We start from the raw sequence: 13710 nt of genomic DNA on the forward strand, positions 1-13710 counted from the left end.
TATTTTCTATTAATTAAAAGTGGTAAGTTACTGCTCTCATAATTCATATAGTCTCTCTGCATTATGTGAGTTGACTTTTCACCATGATATTCTTAGTACTTAAATTGATTCTTAAAAGAAATCTTGTATTGCTATAGTAATACATATTGTTAAAATAATACAGCTCTATATCGAGTAAGGGATGATGAAGCCTTGCTTCAAGTGACATAGTGTTTCAGAGGAAGAAAACAGAAAATACAAACAGGAAAATTTATCTTTTTAAGGACAGTACCTTTATAAATCTGGAATGAAACTTACTCCGGAAAGTAAGTGAAAAGAACATTTAGGAAAGGGTCAGATATTGGAATATATAACCAGTAAATAGCTTTATTTTCGCCAATATTTTATTTAATTGATATTTTACTAGGTCCAGTTCTATAAGTGGATTATGTTGATTATTTTCAACTCATTGAAGAACTTGTAGTACAGTCCACGTGTTTCCTTTTTATGTAGGTAAATGCAGTATTTGAGTGGCTGGTCAGTTAATCAAGTATTTCCTCATGTAAATCTCCATTTTACCAAAGTTTATTTCATATGCTTGTGTTTACTAAGACTCCTGATTGATTTTAAGGATTTTTTTCCCCCCTTTTAAGTGCCTTAGTAAAGATAGCTGACATTTGCTGAATTCTGGCCATAAGAAGTAAGTGGCCACTGTTGGAGTGTGTTGTTAGTTAAAATATAGCCTCCAAGATAAATGTGAAAAGCACAGTGCAGAATAGTGGGAGGAGGCCACCATTTGTATCAGAAGTGGGAGAATAGGTGTATTTGTCTGTATAGGTGAAAGGATTAATGAGAAATTGGTAACATTGATTGCTTCTCTGTCATTGGGTGTCTTGGGCAACAGGCATCAAAAGATCCCTTTTGAATTTTGAGTCATGCTAATACTTTATTTACTCAAAATAAACCATGTAGGCCTTTTTTCCTGAAACTGTGTTTGGAAGTCTGTCCTTTATGTGTCAGGTTTATTTAAATCTGAGTGTGAATTTTAAGTAATGTTTCAAAGTTGCTAGGCATGGAAAATTGATTTAAAGTACATTTTATGGTTATTTTTTGAGTTGAATTACATAAATGAGTTGTTACTTATGAGGATAGAATAAAACTATAATCTGTATTCATAGGTTGTATTATTATGTACTATCAATTATTATTGGTATTAACAGCTAACCACCATTTGTAGAGGAGCTCTCAGTTCCATTTGTTTATATACATTATTGCTAATTCTCAAGAACAGGTCATTGAATTAGATTTCTTATTTCTTAGATGAGAAAATTGAGATTCAGAGAATTTAAATTATTTGTCCGCAAATGTATAGCTTTGAGATGTAGATCTAAGTCTGCTTGTGTTTATATTGTACCATGCTGTCATGACTTGCCAAAGGTAGGCATACTTTTAATTATTTAAAAATAATTGAACCTGGTTTGTATTACTGATTAAAGGATTTAAACACAACCTAATTTGTTAGTTTAAACATTAAAATAAGTGTTACCTGTAATTAAAGGTTTACTTGCATTTCAATATGGAAAATATTTTTAAATTTGATGTTCAGTGTAGTAAAATGCCCTTAAATCAGTGCACACACTCTTGCTTGTTCTTGTGCTGTATGGTACTTGTAGTTTTTTTCATATTGTAGCTGCTCTTTGCTAGCTAGGATTTTCTAGGATTCTCATAGGGAATATTTAAATCTATGGCATTAACAAATTGGTTTCATGAAAACTACTATTGTATATGTTTTCCTTAAGTATTTAAATGGATTTTTGTATCTTTTATTTTAAATTTTATATATTTGATTATTCTGTGTAGAACTAGTTGCAAATCTTTAGAAGAAAGTCTCTTGATTTATATAGACCATGCAACCTTGGCACTATGTGGGGCAAATAATGAATTCTTTGTAGTGGGTGGTTCTCCTGTGCATTGTAGGATGTTTAGCACTATCCCTGACTAATAGCACTAGATGCCAATAGCACAGGCAATCCTCCCTCCACCTCCCTACCCTCTCCCTGCTAATCATATCAACTAAAAATGTCTCCAGACTTTGCCAAATGCTGAGAACCACTGCTGTAGACAAAACTCTTTAGAAGAACATTTAAGACTGTTAACTAGGTAGGATGTGTAGTATAATTTCTCTAAAAGATGAATGAATGGGAAGTAAAGGTACAAAAAATTATATAGCATGGCTCTACTAGGTTTGAATGTTCTGTTTTTGTTTTAAGACTTTGACCCTTATCAATTAATTATCATCATTTTCTTTTAAACTTTTTCCTTTTTGATGTAAGGAAAAAGCTGAAATTTCCTGCTATAAAGTAATGTTACCAGAATTTGAACAATTTTTTACTAATAGAAAAGTGGTATGTTTTTACAGTTATGTAAATTATAGTTCAGTTTAACTTATTTAGATAGTGTGCCTTAAGAGGTTCTGGGTGTAGGTTGAGCAAGGAAAGTGTTATAGATTTGAGGTAAAAAAAAAAAAAAAAACAAAAAGCCTGTCCAAGTAATACTCTTTGGGGTGCATTTCTCTTCTCTCTCTTTTTTTTTTTTTTTTTTTTTGGTTATTATAAAGGCTTTGATCTCTGTCAATCCGGCACAGAGTTAGATGCATTTGGGATCCCTTTGCAGGTCACCCCTTTGTAAAGAATATATATTCTTATTTCTCAGTAAATATGTGAGCAGTTATTGAGCATATTGACAACAGCCCTAAAAGACTTACCTGGTTGGAGGAAGATAAAAATGTTAGATGCAAAAAATCAATGCTATGGCAGTTCTGAGGGTATGTGTATGTAGGGAGGTTCTTGAGCTAGGTTCCAAAGGAAAGTTAAGACTGACTTCGAATTTCAGGAGACAGTCATAAAGGAATTACAGGAATACTGTAATTTACAAGTAAATGATCTCTTCTGTAGATGCCTGAACTGGAACTAGGGAGCAGGGTTATGGACAAAATTAGGCAAGAAACACATTTTTATATATATGTGTATATATATAAATATATATATATATTTATATATTTATTTTAACATCTTCATTGGAGTATAGTTGCTTTACAGTGGTGTGTTAGTTTCTGCTTTATAACAAAGTGAATCAGCTATATATATACATATACCCCATATCTCCTCCGTCTTGTGTCTCCCTCCCACCCTCCCTATCCCACCCCTCTAGGTGGTCACAAAGCACCACATTTATATATTTATAACAAAAAGGTTGCACAGCTCTGATATACACAAACATAGTTGTGGAGTTAGAACACATAAGTTTTCTTTGGAGAAAAAAACACCTTTTTCATATCAAAATAATAAATGGTAATATACAAAGTACATACAATAAAGTGTGACCAGCACCCAAAACAAACAGAATATTATTATTACCAGCACCATCAGAATCCCCACACCCCACGCCTTTCCAGTCATTTTCTTGGTTTTTAATAGCACAGACTAACTTTGAGTATGTTTTTGTTTTTGTTTTTGTTTTGTGGTACGCGGGCCTCTCACTGTTGTGGCCTCTCCCGTTGCGGAGCACAGGCTCCGGACGCACAGGCTCAGCGGCCATGGCTCATGGGCCCAGCCGCTCCGCGGCATGTGGGATCTTCCCAGACCGGGGCACGAACCCGCGTCCCCTGCATCAGCAGGCGGATTCTCAACCACTGTACCACCAGGGAAGCCCTGAGTATGTTTTTTTGTTTTTTGCTTTGAGTATATTTGAGTAAAAGGATAGACATAAGAGCATATACTATATGATTTCATTTTAAAGGTTTTCAAAAGATGACTTTCAAAGTCTTTGTTCAAAGCATGCATTAATAGTGTCTTAGAAAATGTGTTGAATGTTAAAGTTGAAAGAGATCTTAGATCTAGGCCAAAAACTTCATCTATAAGATCAGGAAACTGAGGCCTAGAGAGATTGATTGTTGCTCAGTGACTCAGATCTGGTTAATGGTGAACTTCACCCAAGCTTTTGGCGTACCAGTTTATTCCAACCATTATATATGGTTGCTTTATGGGACTATACTTTTCATAAACAATATAAAAGCTGAATGCTAATAAAACTAAGTACAACAGTGGGTGACAGTTCAGTATTGAGTATTGTATTTAAATATATTTTGCTTTTCTCTCTTACTGTGAGAAAAGTCTGCCAGGAGGCAGAGATACTTATTTCCCCAAGCATGGTGTAGTAAGTTTAGCTTAGTGATTAAGAGTGTGGGCTTTGGAATTAGATTTGCGTTCAGTCCTGGCTTTTCTGCTTAATACCTACAGCACTGACTGTTTCAGCTTTCTTATCTGTAAATAGGGAGATCAAGAGAGGCTTTACAGTGCTTAGAGCAGTGCTTGGAACATTCAGTAAATGGATAGCTGCTAAGATGTCAAAATTAACTGTACTTTCATACTCTGCTATTGTTGTCCTTGGACCATAAAGGTTTCCTTCAAAGGTTTAGTGATAGCTCTACGGGAATTTGCCTCCAGAAAAGGCTTAATAACATGATGAGGGACTTTAGTACTTCTGATATTGTTTCTTTGTGTGCAAATAACCTGTGGGGGCTGGTGGCCAAGGGGAATACAAAAGAATATATGTGGGCTTTGTTCTGAAGATGTTGGTTAGTCTTTCTTTAGGAGACAGTTATAAATTGGAGAGAAGTTTGTGTTAAAATGACCTTTCTGAGTGAAAAAGAAGTAAATTATTTGGGAGCCTTTCATATAATATGGAGTAATGGGATTATTTTGGACTTCTTGACATGGCTCTGGTCTCCTTTAACTGGACCATGGAATCCATATGCTAATCCTCTGGTGTGTAATCTTGAATTCCTTTGTAAAATCCCTATTTTAAAGTTGGGTCTTGGAAACTAGAAAGTCGTGGTCACATCCATGTGACATCTGTCGTATGTTCTGTTATGTAATTCTGAAAAGGTGAGACAAGTTCATTCCATTCAAAACCCTTGTCCTTTCCCTCCCTTAGTTCTTTACTTTTACTGCAAATTTAACATTTATTTATTTATTTTGGCTGCTCCGCGTCTTAGTTGTGGCACGTCATCTTTAGTTGCGGCATGTGGACTAGTTAGTTGTGGCATGCATGCGGGATCTAGTTCCCCGGCCAGGGATTGAACCCGGGCCCCCTGCACTGGGAGCATGGAGTCTTACCCACTGGACCACCAGGGAAGGGCCTTTACTGCAAATTTGAAACAGTAGCTACCTGTAGTTGAATGTCTACTATCCGATATTTTATATATATCACAGCCTTATGAGATGGGTGTCATTCTTGTTTTATGGATTAGAAAGTTGCAGCTCTGAAGAAATTAAGTAAGTTTCCTCAGTGTCGAGTAACTTGGTGGAACAGGGGTTTAAAACCAGGTCTCTGACTCTGTTTACTGGTTATGGTGGAAAGAATAGGGTATAATCATATCTGCTGCTTGCTTCCTATCCATTATCTTTAAAGATGTTTAAAAAAATTATATTTTAGACTTAGAAGTTAAGAAATAATATATGAACACCTTTATATCCATGGTCCAGATTTAATAGATCTTAACTCATACTGGGTTTAGCCCTTCCTCCACCTCCCCAAGAAATAAAACAAAACATACAGACAAAGCTCATTCTGTTCTCTTTCCTTCTTTAAGTAACCACTATGCTGGGGTTGAGTATATCCCCCCCCATTCATATTTTTGTTTTTACTATTGATAAACACAGTATTTTTGAGTGTAAAATCACTTTTTAGTATTTTAAACTTAAAAAAAATCTTTTTCCATAGATGATTTATAATATTCTACATCTCCTGCAACTTTTCTTCTCAGCGTTGTTTTTTGAGATTTATCTGTGACGATGCATATGCTCTAGTTCTTCAATTTTATTAAAAAAATTTTTTTTAATTTATTTTTTTTTAGTTCTTCAGTTTTAAACTACGTTGACCCTTGACCAACATGGGTTTGAACTGCATGAATCTATTTATATGCGGATTTTTTTCCATAGTAAATACTGCAGTACTACACAATCCACTGTTGATTGAATGTGAAGATGTGGAGGAACTGGGTATATGGAGGGCCAACTATAAGTTATACTTGGATTTTTGTCTGAGCAGGGGGTCGGTATCCCTAACCCCCCTTGTTGTTCAAGGGTCTACTATGTAGAGTATTTCATGTCACAGTTTTAAAAATTCATTGTTATTGATGGCGCATAGTTCCAACTTTTAGAGATTATAAAAAAGGATGCATTGCACATTATTATAGTTGTTTTCTTGGGCACATAAGGGTTTTATAGGAAGTAGACTTTCAGGATCTGAGTGTATTTGCATCTTCTACATGACTCGATATTGCATCATTGTTCTCCCAATTGTTCTCCCAATGATTGTATCAATTTACACTTGCTCTAGAAGTAAATAAGAATTCTAGGGACCTGACATTTGGAAGATTTAGATTTTTGTCAGTCTGATGGATATGAAATGATAGCTTATTTTAATTTTCATTTCCCTTGTCAGTAGAGATATTAAGCATGTTTTTGTGTTTATTGGCCATAAGGCTTTCTTTTGTAAAATTAGTGTTTGCATTCCTTACCCTTTTTTTTTTTGCGGTACGCGGGCCTCTCACTGTTGTGGCCTCTCCCATTGCGGAGCACAGGCTCCGGACGCGCAGGCTCAGCCGCCATGGCTCACAGGCCTAGCCGCTTTGCGGCATGTGGGATCTTCCCAGACCGGGCCTGCATCGGCAGGCAGACTCTCAGCCACTGTGCCACCAGGGAAGCCCTCCTTACCCATTTTTAAGAATTTGTGTGGTTTGTATTTTTCTTATTAATTTGTAGGAATTCTTTATCTGTATAATTTTGTCTACTTCTGTTATGTGGCTTAATTTCTGTCTTATCTTTTTTTAATGCTCTTTTTAAAAAAATTGTGGTAAATAACATAATAAAACTTTTCTTTTCTCTTTTTTTTTTTTTTTTTTTTTTGCGGTATGCGGGCCTCTCACTGTTGTGGCCTCTCCCATCACGGAGCACAGGCTCCGGACGCGCAGGCTCAGCGGCCATGGCTCACGGGCCCAGCTGCTTTGCGGCACGTGGGATCTTCTTGGACTGGGGAACGAACCCATGTCCGCCGCATCAGCAGGCGGACTCCCAACCACTGTGCCACCAGGGAAGCCCCATAAAACTTTTCATTGTATTTTTAAAAAATATTTATTTATTTATTTTGCTGCGCTGGGGTCTTAGTTCTGGCACGTGGCATCTTCGTTGTCGCATGCAGGATCTTTTAGTTGCAGCATTCAGGCTCTAGTTCCCTGGCCAGCCTGGGCCCCCTGCATTGGGAGCGACGAGTCTTAACTGCAGGATCACCAGGGAAGTCCCTCATCCTGTATATATTTAAGTGCACAAAAATTTCAGTGGCATTAAGTGTATTCACATTGTTGTACAACCAATACCACCATCCATCTCCAAGACTTTGCTTTTTGTAAAATTGAAACTCTGTACCCATTAAACACTAACTCCTTACTTCTCAATGCTCAACCCCTGGCAGTTACCATTCTATTTTCTTTCTCTATGAATTTGATTATTATACATTATTTGTTCTGCTGGCTTATTTCACTTAACTTTATTGTATCTTTGATCTTACTGAGTTTACTTTTAAAGTAGCCAAATTTGTCTGTCTTTTCCTATATGGTGTGGTTTTTGTATTTTGTTTAAGGAATCTTTTCCTACTCTGGTTATCATAAAGATATTCTCCTGTATTTGGTTCTTAAAAGTTAATTCATTCCTTAACTTCTGTACTCAGGTGTCTTCTGTCTCTATCATATCATATTGAAACTACTTTTTCAGGCATTACCAATGTCTTCTAAATTGTGAAACAAAAAGTAACTTTTCAGCAATTGTCCATTTTGTACCTCTTTCTTCCACGTTTCCAATTCCATCTTAGAGCTTTCCCCTTTCGGTTACTCTGATAGGACTTTTCTGGTTTTTCTTCAGCTTCTCTTACTGTCCTTTGTAAGTTACTGATCTCATCGTCCTCCATCATCCATTTATCTCCTGAATCTTTGTTTCCGCTTTTGTGTTCTTTGTTAATCATCTTAGGTCAGGTTTTCATTTCTCAGATGGACTATTTATATTAAAATAGTTTGCTTATTTACATTTAGTTCTCTGCCTTTGGTCTGTCCCAGCTTCTAATTCAACTGGCGCCATGCCACTGGATTTAATTTTTTTTTTTTTAACCTTCCAAAGAAGTGCCTTTATTACAGGGTTTAGGAAAGGAAAAAAGCTCTAGAAAAAGGAAATTTCCAAAATAGGTCTTCAGCAAGGGTGGGTGCAGTGACAAGTCCAGGCTGGAGTCTTGATCTCACTAGAGGTCACTTCCAGGTTGTGAGGACGGTTGTCCTGGAGTTTCTCGATCGGCCCCCTCTGGGCCCCAGCGACTGGCCCGGTGGACTTCTCAGCCCTTGGTCAGCCTTGTCGCCTTGTGCCAGCTCCTCGTCATACAGAATTTCATAATTGCCAAGGACTTCCTTTGGGGGTGACTTGTTTCATTTACAGTCTGGAATTTCAACGTTAGGGACCGCGATGTTGAGGGTGTCATTAATCAGGTTATACTTAAGGATTTGGTCGTTGGCAGTGCTGGAAGTGAGGGATGGGGAGCATTCACCTTGATCAGCCAGGGCTTCAGCTTGTCGTTGATGATGATGTCGTAGCCGTAGCACTCAAAGCAGTGTTTGTCGTTGTTCATCATGGGTGCCACGGCCTTCAGGGACTGCATGAAGATCCAGTGGATCTCGTTGAACAGCTTGCTGGTCACCTCCTTGCCTCAGATGCTCTCCAGGTAGAGCCGCAGGTTGTTCACGGTCCACGTGCCCCCGTGGATGTAGTTGTAGTCCTCCCCTTGTTTCTGAATGGCAACGTTGGTGAGATGAACAAACACATTATCCAGCTCACTGGTACTCGGGGTGTATTTTACTGTGCAAAAGCAGCAAAATCCAAGTGTATGCATGTAGTAGCGCAGTGGGCGGTACGTAGACACCAGAATATACAAGCGCAGGTCAAACTTCCTGCCGCTGATTAGTAACGGGTTGTTAATGTACAGAGAGATCACGTAGGCTTCCTTGGTAGACTGAGTCATGAACGAAGATGTTTTGCTGTCCCAGGGCCACTTTTTGATTTGTGAGAGCTTGTTGATCAGAAAGATGCCCTTTCCCTGAGCTTTGCCACAAGGTTTCATGATCCAGGTGCTGGAAGGGCTTTTCCTGAACTCCACGAACAGGTTGTAGTCGGCGGGCAGCATGTAGGTGACGGGGACGAAGTCCAGGTAGAGGTGTTTCCCACTTTCGTCCTTCTCTGCTAAAGGACTTCCTTTCTTCTCCAGCTCTTTTCAGTATCTCTTGATGTTTTTCACCATCAGATCCTTCTGCATCAGTTCATAGTGGTTCGGGAAATGGTTGACTATTTGATCATCTAAGAGCCGGTAGCCAGTTTTGACAGTAAAAACATTGCGGATGGTTTGCTTGCTCTTCCAGTAAAAATTCCAGTCCTCGTTTTCTGTCACTTGGACCCATCCTCTCTTTTCAGAGTTATTTATCAGCAATGACTTCTTTTTTTTTTTTTTTTTTTTGTGGTACGTGGGCCTCTCACTGTTGTGGCCTCTCCCGTTGCAGAGCACAGGCTCTGGATGCGCAGGCTCAGCGGCCATGGCTCATGGGCCCACCCGCTCCGTGGCATGTGGGATCTTCCCGGACTGGGGCACGAACCCGTGTCCCCTGCATCGGCAGGCAGACTCTCAACCACTGCGCCACCAGCGAAGCCCAGCAATGACTTCTTGATATCAGTGATCCATTTCACTTTTCCTGCCATAATCCATAGGTACTTAAGGAGCCAGTGGGAACGTCCAACTTCTCTTCAGTTTCACCCAGTTTTGACTTGGATTCTCACCTGATGTCAGATTGTTTTCCTGTGACTTCCTCCTGTGGGGCACACAGCGCAGAGGAACGCCCAGGAGTGCAGAGGACGGTGGCCCTGCACCGCGGCCCAGCCCTGCCTCCCTGGATTTAATTTTTAAAACGTTATTTTGTCATTTTCCTTTACACTGTCTACGCCCTATTGCATGAAGTCAAAACCTTTTTACTGTTGTTCTAGCCTACCTTTCCTTATTTCCTGTCAAGTCTCAACTTAAGTTGAGACTGAACATACCTCAGACCCTCACTCTCCCTCCAGCCTTTAGCTATATTGAGTTGTTCTGTCTGCTTGGAATAAGTCCTTAACCTCCTTTCTTTGCCTTTTGAAAAACTTACTTCTCCTAAAATGCCATTTCTGATAAGCTTTTCTTTTTTTCCTTTTTTAAAATTTATTTATTTGTTTTTGGCTGCAGTGGGTCTTTGTTGCTGCACGTGGGCTTTCTCTAGTTGTGGCGAGCGGGGGCTACTCTTCATTGCGGTGCGCGGGCTTCTCATTGCGGTGGCTTCTCTTGTTGCGGAGCACGGGCTCTAGGTGCGAGGGCTTCAGTAGTTGTGGCTCATGGGCTCTAGAGCGCAGGCTCAGTAGTTGTGGTGCACGGGCTTAGTTGCTTTGTAGCATGTGGGGTCTTCCCGGACCAGGGCTCAAACCTGTGTTCCCTGCATTGGCACTGCACCATCAGGGAGTCCCTGATAAGCTTTTCTTGAACCCACAGTTTACCTTTTTTCTCCAGTATCACTTTGTTGGGGTTTTTTTTTAGAGCAGTTATTATATTTTTGGTAATTGTATATATGTCTTTTTGCTCCTGCTAGATCATTGGGCTCCTTGAGGATTCTTATTCATCTTTTTCTCTTCAGCGTCCAGTATGGTGCCTGAAATGTAATAGGCTTAGTAACATTTAAAGTATGCCAAACCTCCCCCCCCTCGCCCCCCCCCCCACCCAAATCTTTGATAGGTGTCTAATCTTTTGGAGCTATTGCTGAAAGTGCTCTTTGCCTAGGTTTAGGACAGGTCTGTGTTACTCTGTTCATTATTTTTAGTCTTTGTGTGATTATGGATTTTTCTAGTGATTACAAATGCAGGGCTAACTAGCATATGTAGCTATTTCTCTCAAGTGACTGTGGGGTGCTTTACTTTTAGGTTTCTTTGTTTCATGTGAACCATCCTATTTGGGATTGGTGTACTTAATTGTGGGTTGTCAGATACTATTGCTTTTCAGCAGTGATATAAAACACTTTGTGCTTCATTTTTCTTAAATCATTCTGTACTAGTTCCTTTATTTTTAAAATATATGTATAGAATATACTGCAGTTTATGCATCTGTGCATTGAATATTTGGTTATTTCCAGTTTCTTGCTGGTACAAATGTGCAAGAATTTAGTGTGTATTGCTAGATGAGATTTTAGAAGGTTATATATGTCAGACTTTTTTTAACGTCTCTTGGCTTGGTCATACTTTGATTATATCCTTAGGTGTTTACTTACGTGCTTTATCTCCATCTGTCTGATGGAACTGTGAATGTGTGTCATTGAGGACATAGACCTGTCTTACTGATTTTTACATCCTCCATTGCTTAGCACATTGCCTGGTGAGCAGGAGGCATTTGTTTTCCTGAATGAGGTTCAGTATTTCTTAAGCTCCAGGGAGCTAATCCCCAAGCACTATGAAAGTAATACCTTTCATCCTGCTTCTGGTACTAGGAAGAATTGAATATGTTGATAAAGGTGGCCGCCAGTGAAGTTAGGTTTCTGTTGATAATGTAGTCAGGTCCTGAATTGGGATGGTATACTGTCCAAGCCCAAAACTGGGGAAATAAGATGGTGGGAAGAGAATCTTTTTTGCTTTATTTTGTAGTTTTCCCCTTTGAAGATCTCAGGGGGCATCTATTTAGTATTATATATGACATCATCTGTATCCTATGGTTTAGTTTAAACTCTTTAGTTAGCTCTACATTTTTCTTCATTTATTCAACAAATATTTATTGAATGCCACCTGTGTTTGCTAATAAGCTAGACATGGTCCATGCTGTTATGGAGTAAATTATGGTCCAGTAAGATGGTGAGACATTGAACAGCTAGTTATGTTTGTTGAGTTTAAGTAAGGAGAACTGTGAGGGTGAGGTAACCTAAACTCAGGGAAAGAGTTCCTTGGGAATAACCCTTAAACTAATACTTGGGAGGATAAATTGGAATTAACTTAGTCATATATTAGGATGATCAACTCTTACATGCACATAGAAAGCTAATAATTATATAGTCAAGAATGTAAACCATTTAATTGCTTTTCTTTTTTAAATAAATAGTCAAAATTCTGTGAATATAAAAGTAAGAAACTTACTAAACTTTGAAAAATACAGGGAACTATATTATAAAGTAAAAATTATCAGTAATCTCACTCCCAGAGATAATTCTTTTCTTTAAAAAATGTTTGTCTATGAAATATTTCACATATACAGAGATACATCTTAATTTTGGTTTTCCTTTCATTTTATCTATGTATGTACATATATATACATATTTAGATTTTTTTGGGGTGGGGGAGCATTGAATACAATTCCCATGGGACTTTAAACCGAAATCTGTAATTTTTAATCATTTGAAGTTGTTTTTCCCTATTAGATTCCAAGCTTCTCAAGGGTAGGCATCATGGCTCATCCATCTTTGTATTATCAGTACCAAGAGCTCTTTAACAGATATTTGAGGGCTCTCTTTATGGTAGGCACCATGATATGTGTTGGGGATATAGTAATGAGTGGGATAAGGGAAGACAGACAAATAAGTAATAAATGCAGTGCAGAGCTGTATAATAATATTGTCCAGATGAAATTAATTGGTTGTTTTTGATTGGGTGTTCAGAAAAGACTTATCCTAGAATTGTAAACTTAAATTGAGATCTGAATGATAAAAGCACGTCACTGGGGAAGAACAGTCCAGATCAGAGGAAACTGTTAGTGTAAAAGCTCTAAAGTGGGAATGAATTTGCTATGTGTAAGCAACCAAAAGGAGGTTGTTGTGGCTGCAGTATTGTGGGTAAGGGAGGAGAATGGTGCAAGATGAAGTTGGAGATGTAGGTGTGAGCCAGATCACACACAAGCCATTTGAGGATTTAAAGCAAACGACAGAATTCGTGTTTTTAAAAGATCACCTTGGCTGCTGTGGGGAATGAATTGACCCTGAAGATAATGAGGAAACGTTTACTACTTAAAGGTTGAGTTTTGCTGGATGTAACAAAAGAAACAGTAGTAGTGATTGAAATAAATAGGAAAAGTCTGGAGGGGAAGTATCCCAAAGTTGCTTGGTTAGGGGCTTTATAGTGTTAATAGTCTACTTCTAACTTTCAGGTTACTATTCTTAGGAGTTTGACCCTTGTCCCTAAACTCTCAGAATGGCTATCAGAGGACCAGGCAGCCTATCTGAATTGTAAAAAGGGAAAGGCACCAGGCACCGCCAGCTGAGTTCACTCCCTTTAAAAGAGATATCTGAGGTTCCATTCAGTGACCTCTCTTTTTATTTTTTTATTCACCACAGTGTCATAATCACTTCTTGGTTTAAGGTAGGCTAGGAAATGTTTATTAGCTGAGCACATTGCTCCCCAATTAAAATGAGAATTTTGTTAGTAAGGAAGGAGAAGGAAATTTGTTAGGCACTTCCTATGTGGGGTTGGGGATAGGAGGCAGGAATGAACTCAGGAAGCCTTTCTAGGTAGCCTAGGCAAGAGATGATTGTAGCTTGGGGTTAGGGTGGAATAGAGGAGGCTTAAGAGAAGTGTTTGGGTTATGTTTTAA

General features: G+C 38.6%; 1 protein-coding gene and 1 pseudogene across 2 annotated transcripts in view; one reads left to right on the forward strand and one right to left on the reverse strand.

The window, feature by feature from the left end:
- The window catches only part of UBE2K (ubiquitin conjugating enzyme E2 K), a 79572-nt gene that overhangs the window by 2124 nt on the left and 63738 nt on the right, over window positions 1-13710 (forward strand). The window lies entirely within an intron of this gene.
- Window positions 8215-9827, reverse strand: LOC116754170 (annotated as a pseudogene).

This window comes from Phocoena sinus, chromosome 5, assembly GCF_008692025.1.
Source record: "Phocoena sinus isolate mPhoSin1 chromosome 5, mPhoSin1.pri, whole genome shotgun sequence".
NCBI classification, from domain to species: domain Eukaryota; kingdom Metazoa; phylum Chordata; class Mammalia; order Artiodactyla; family Phocoenidae; genus Phocoena; species Phocoena sinus.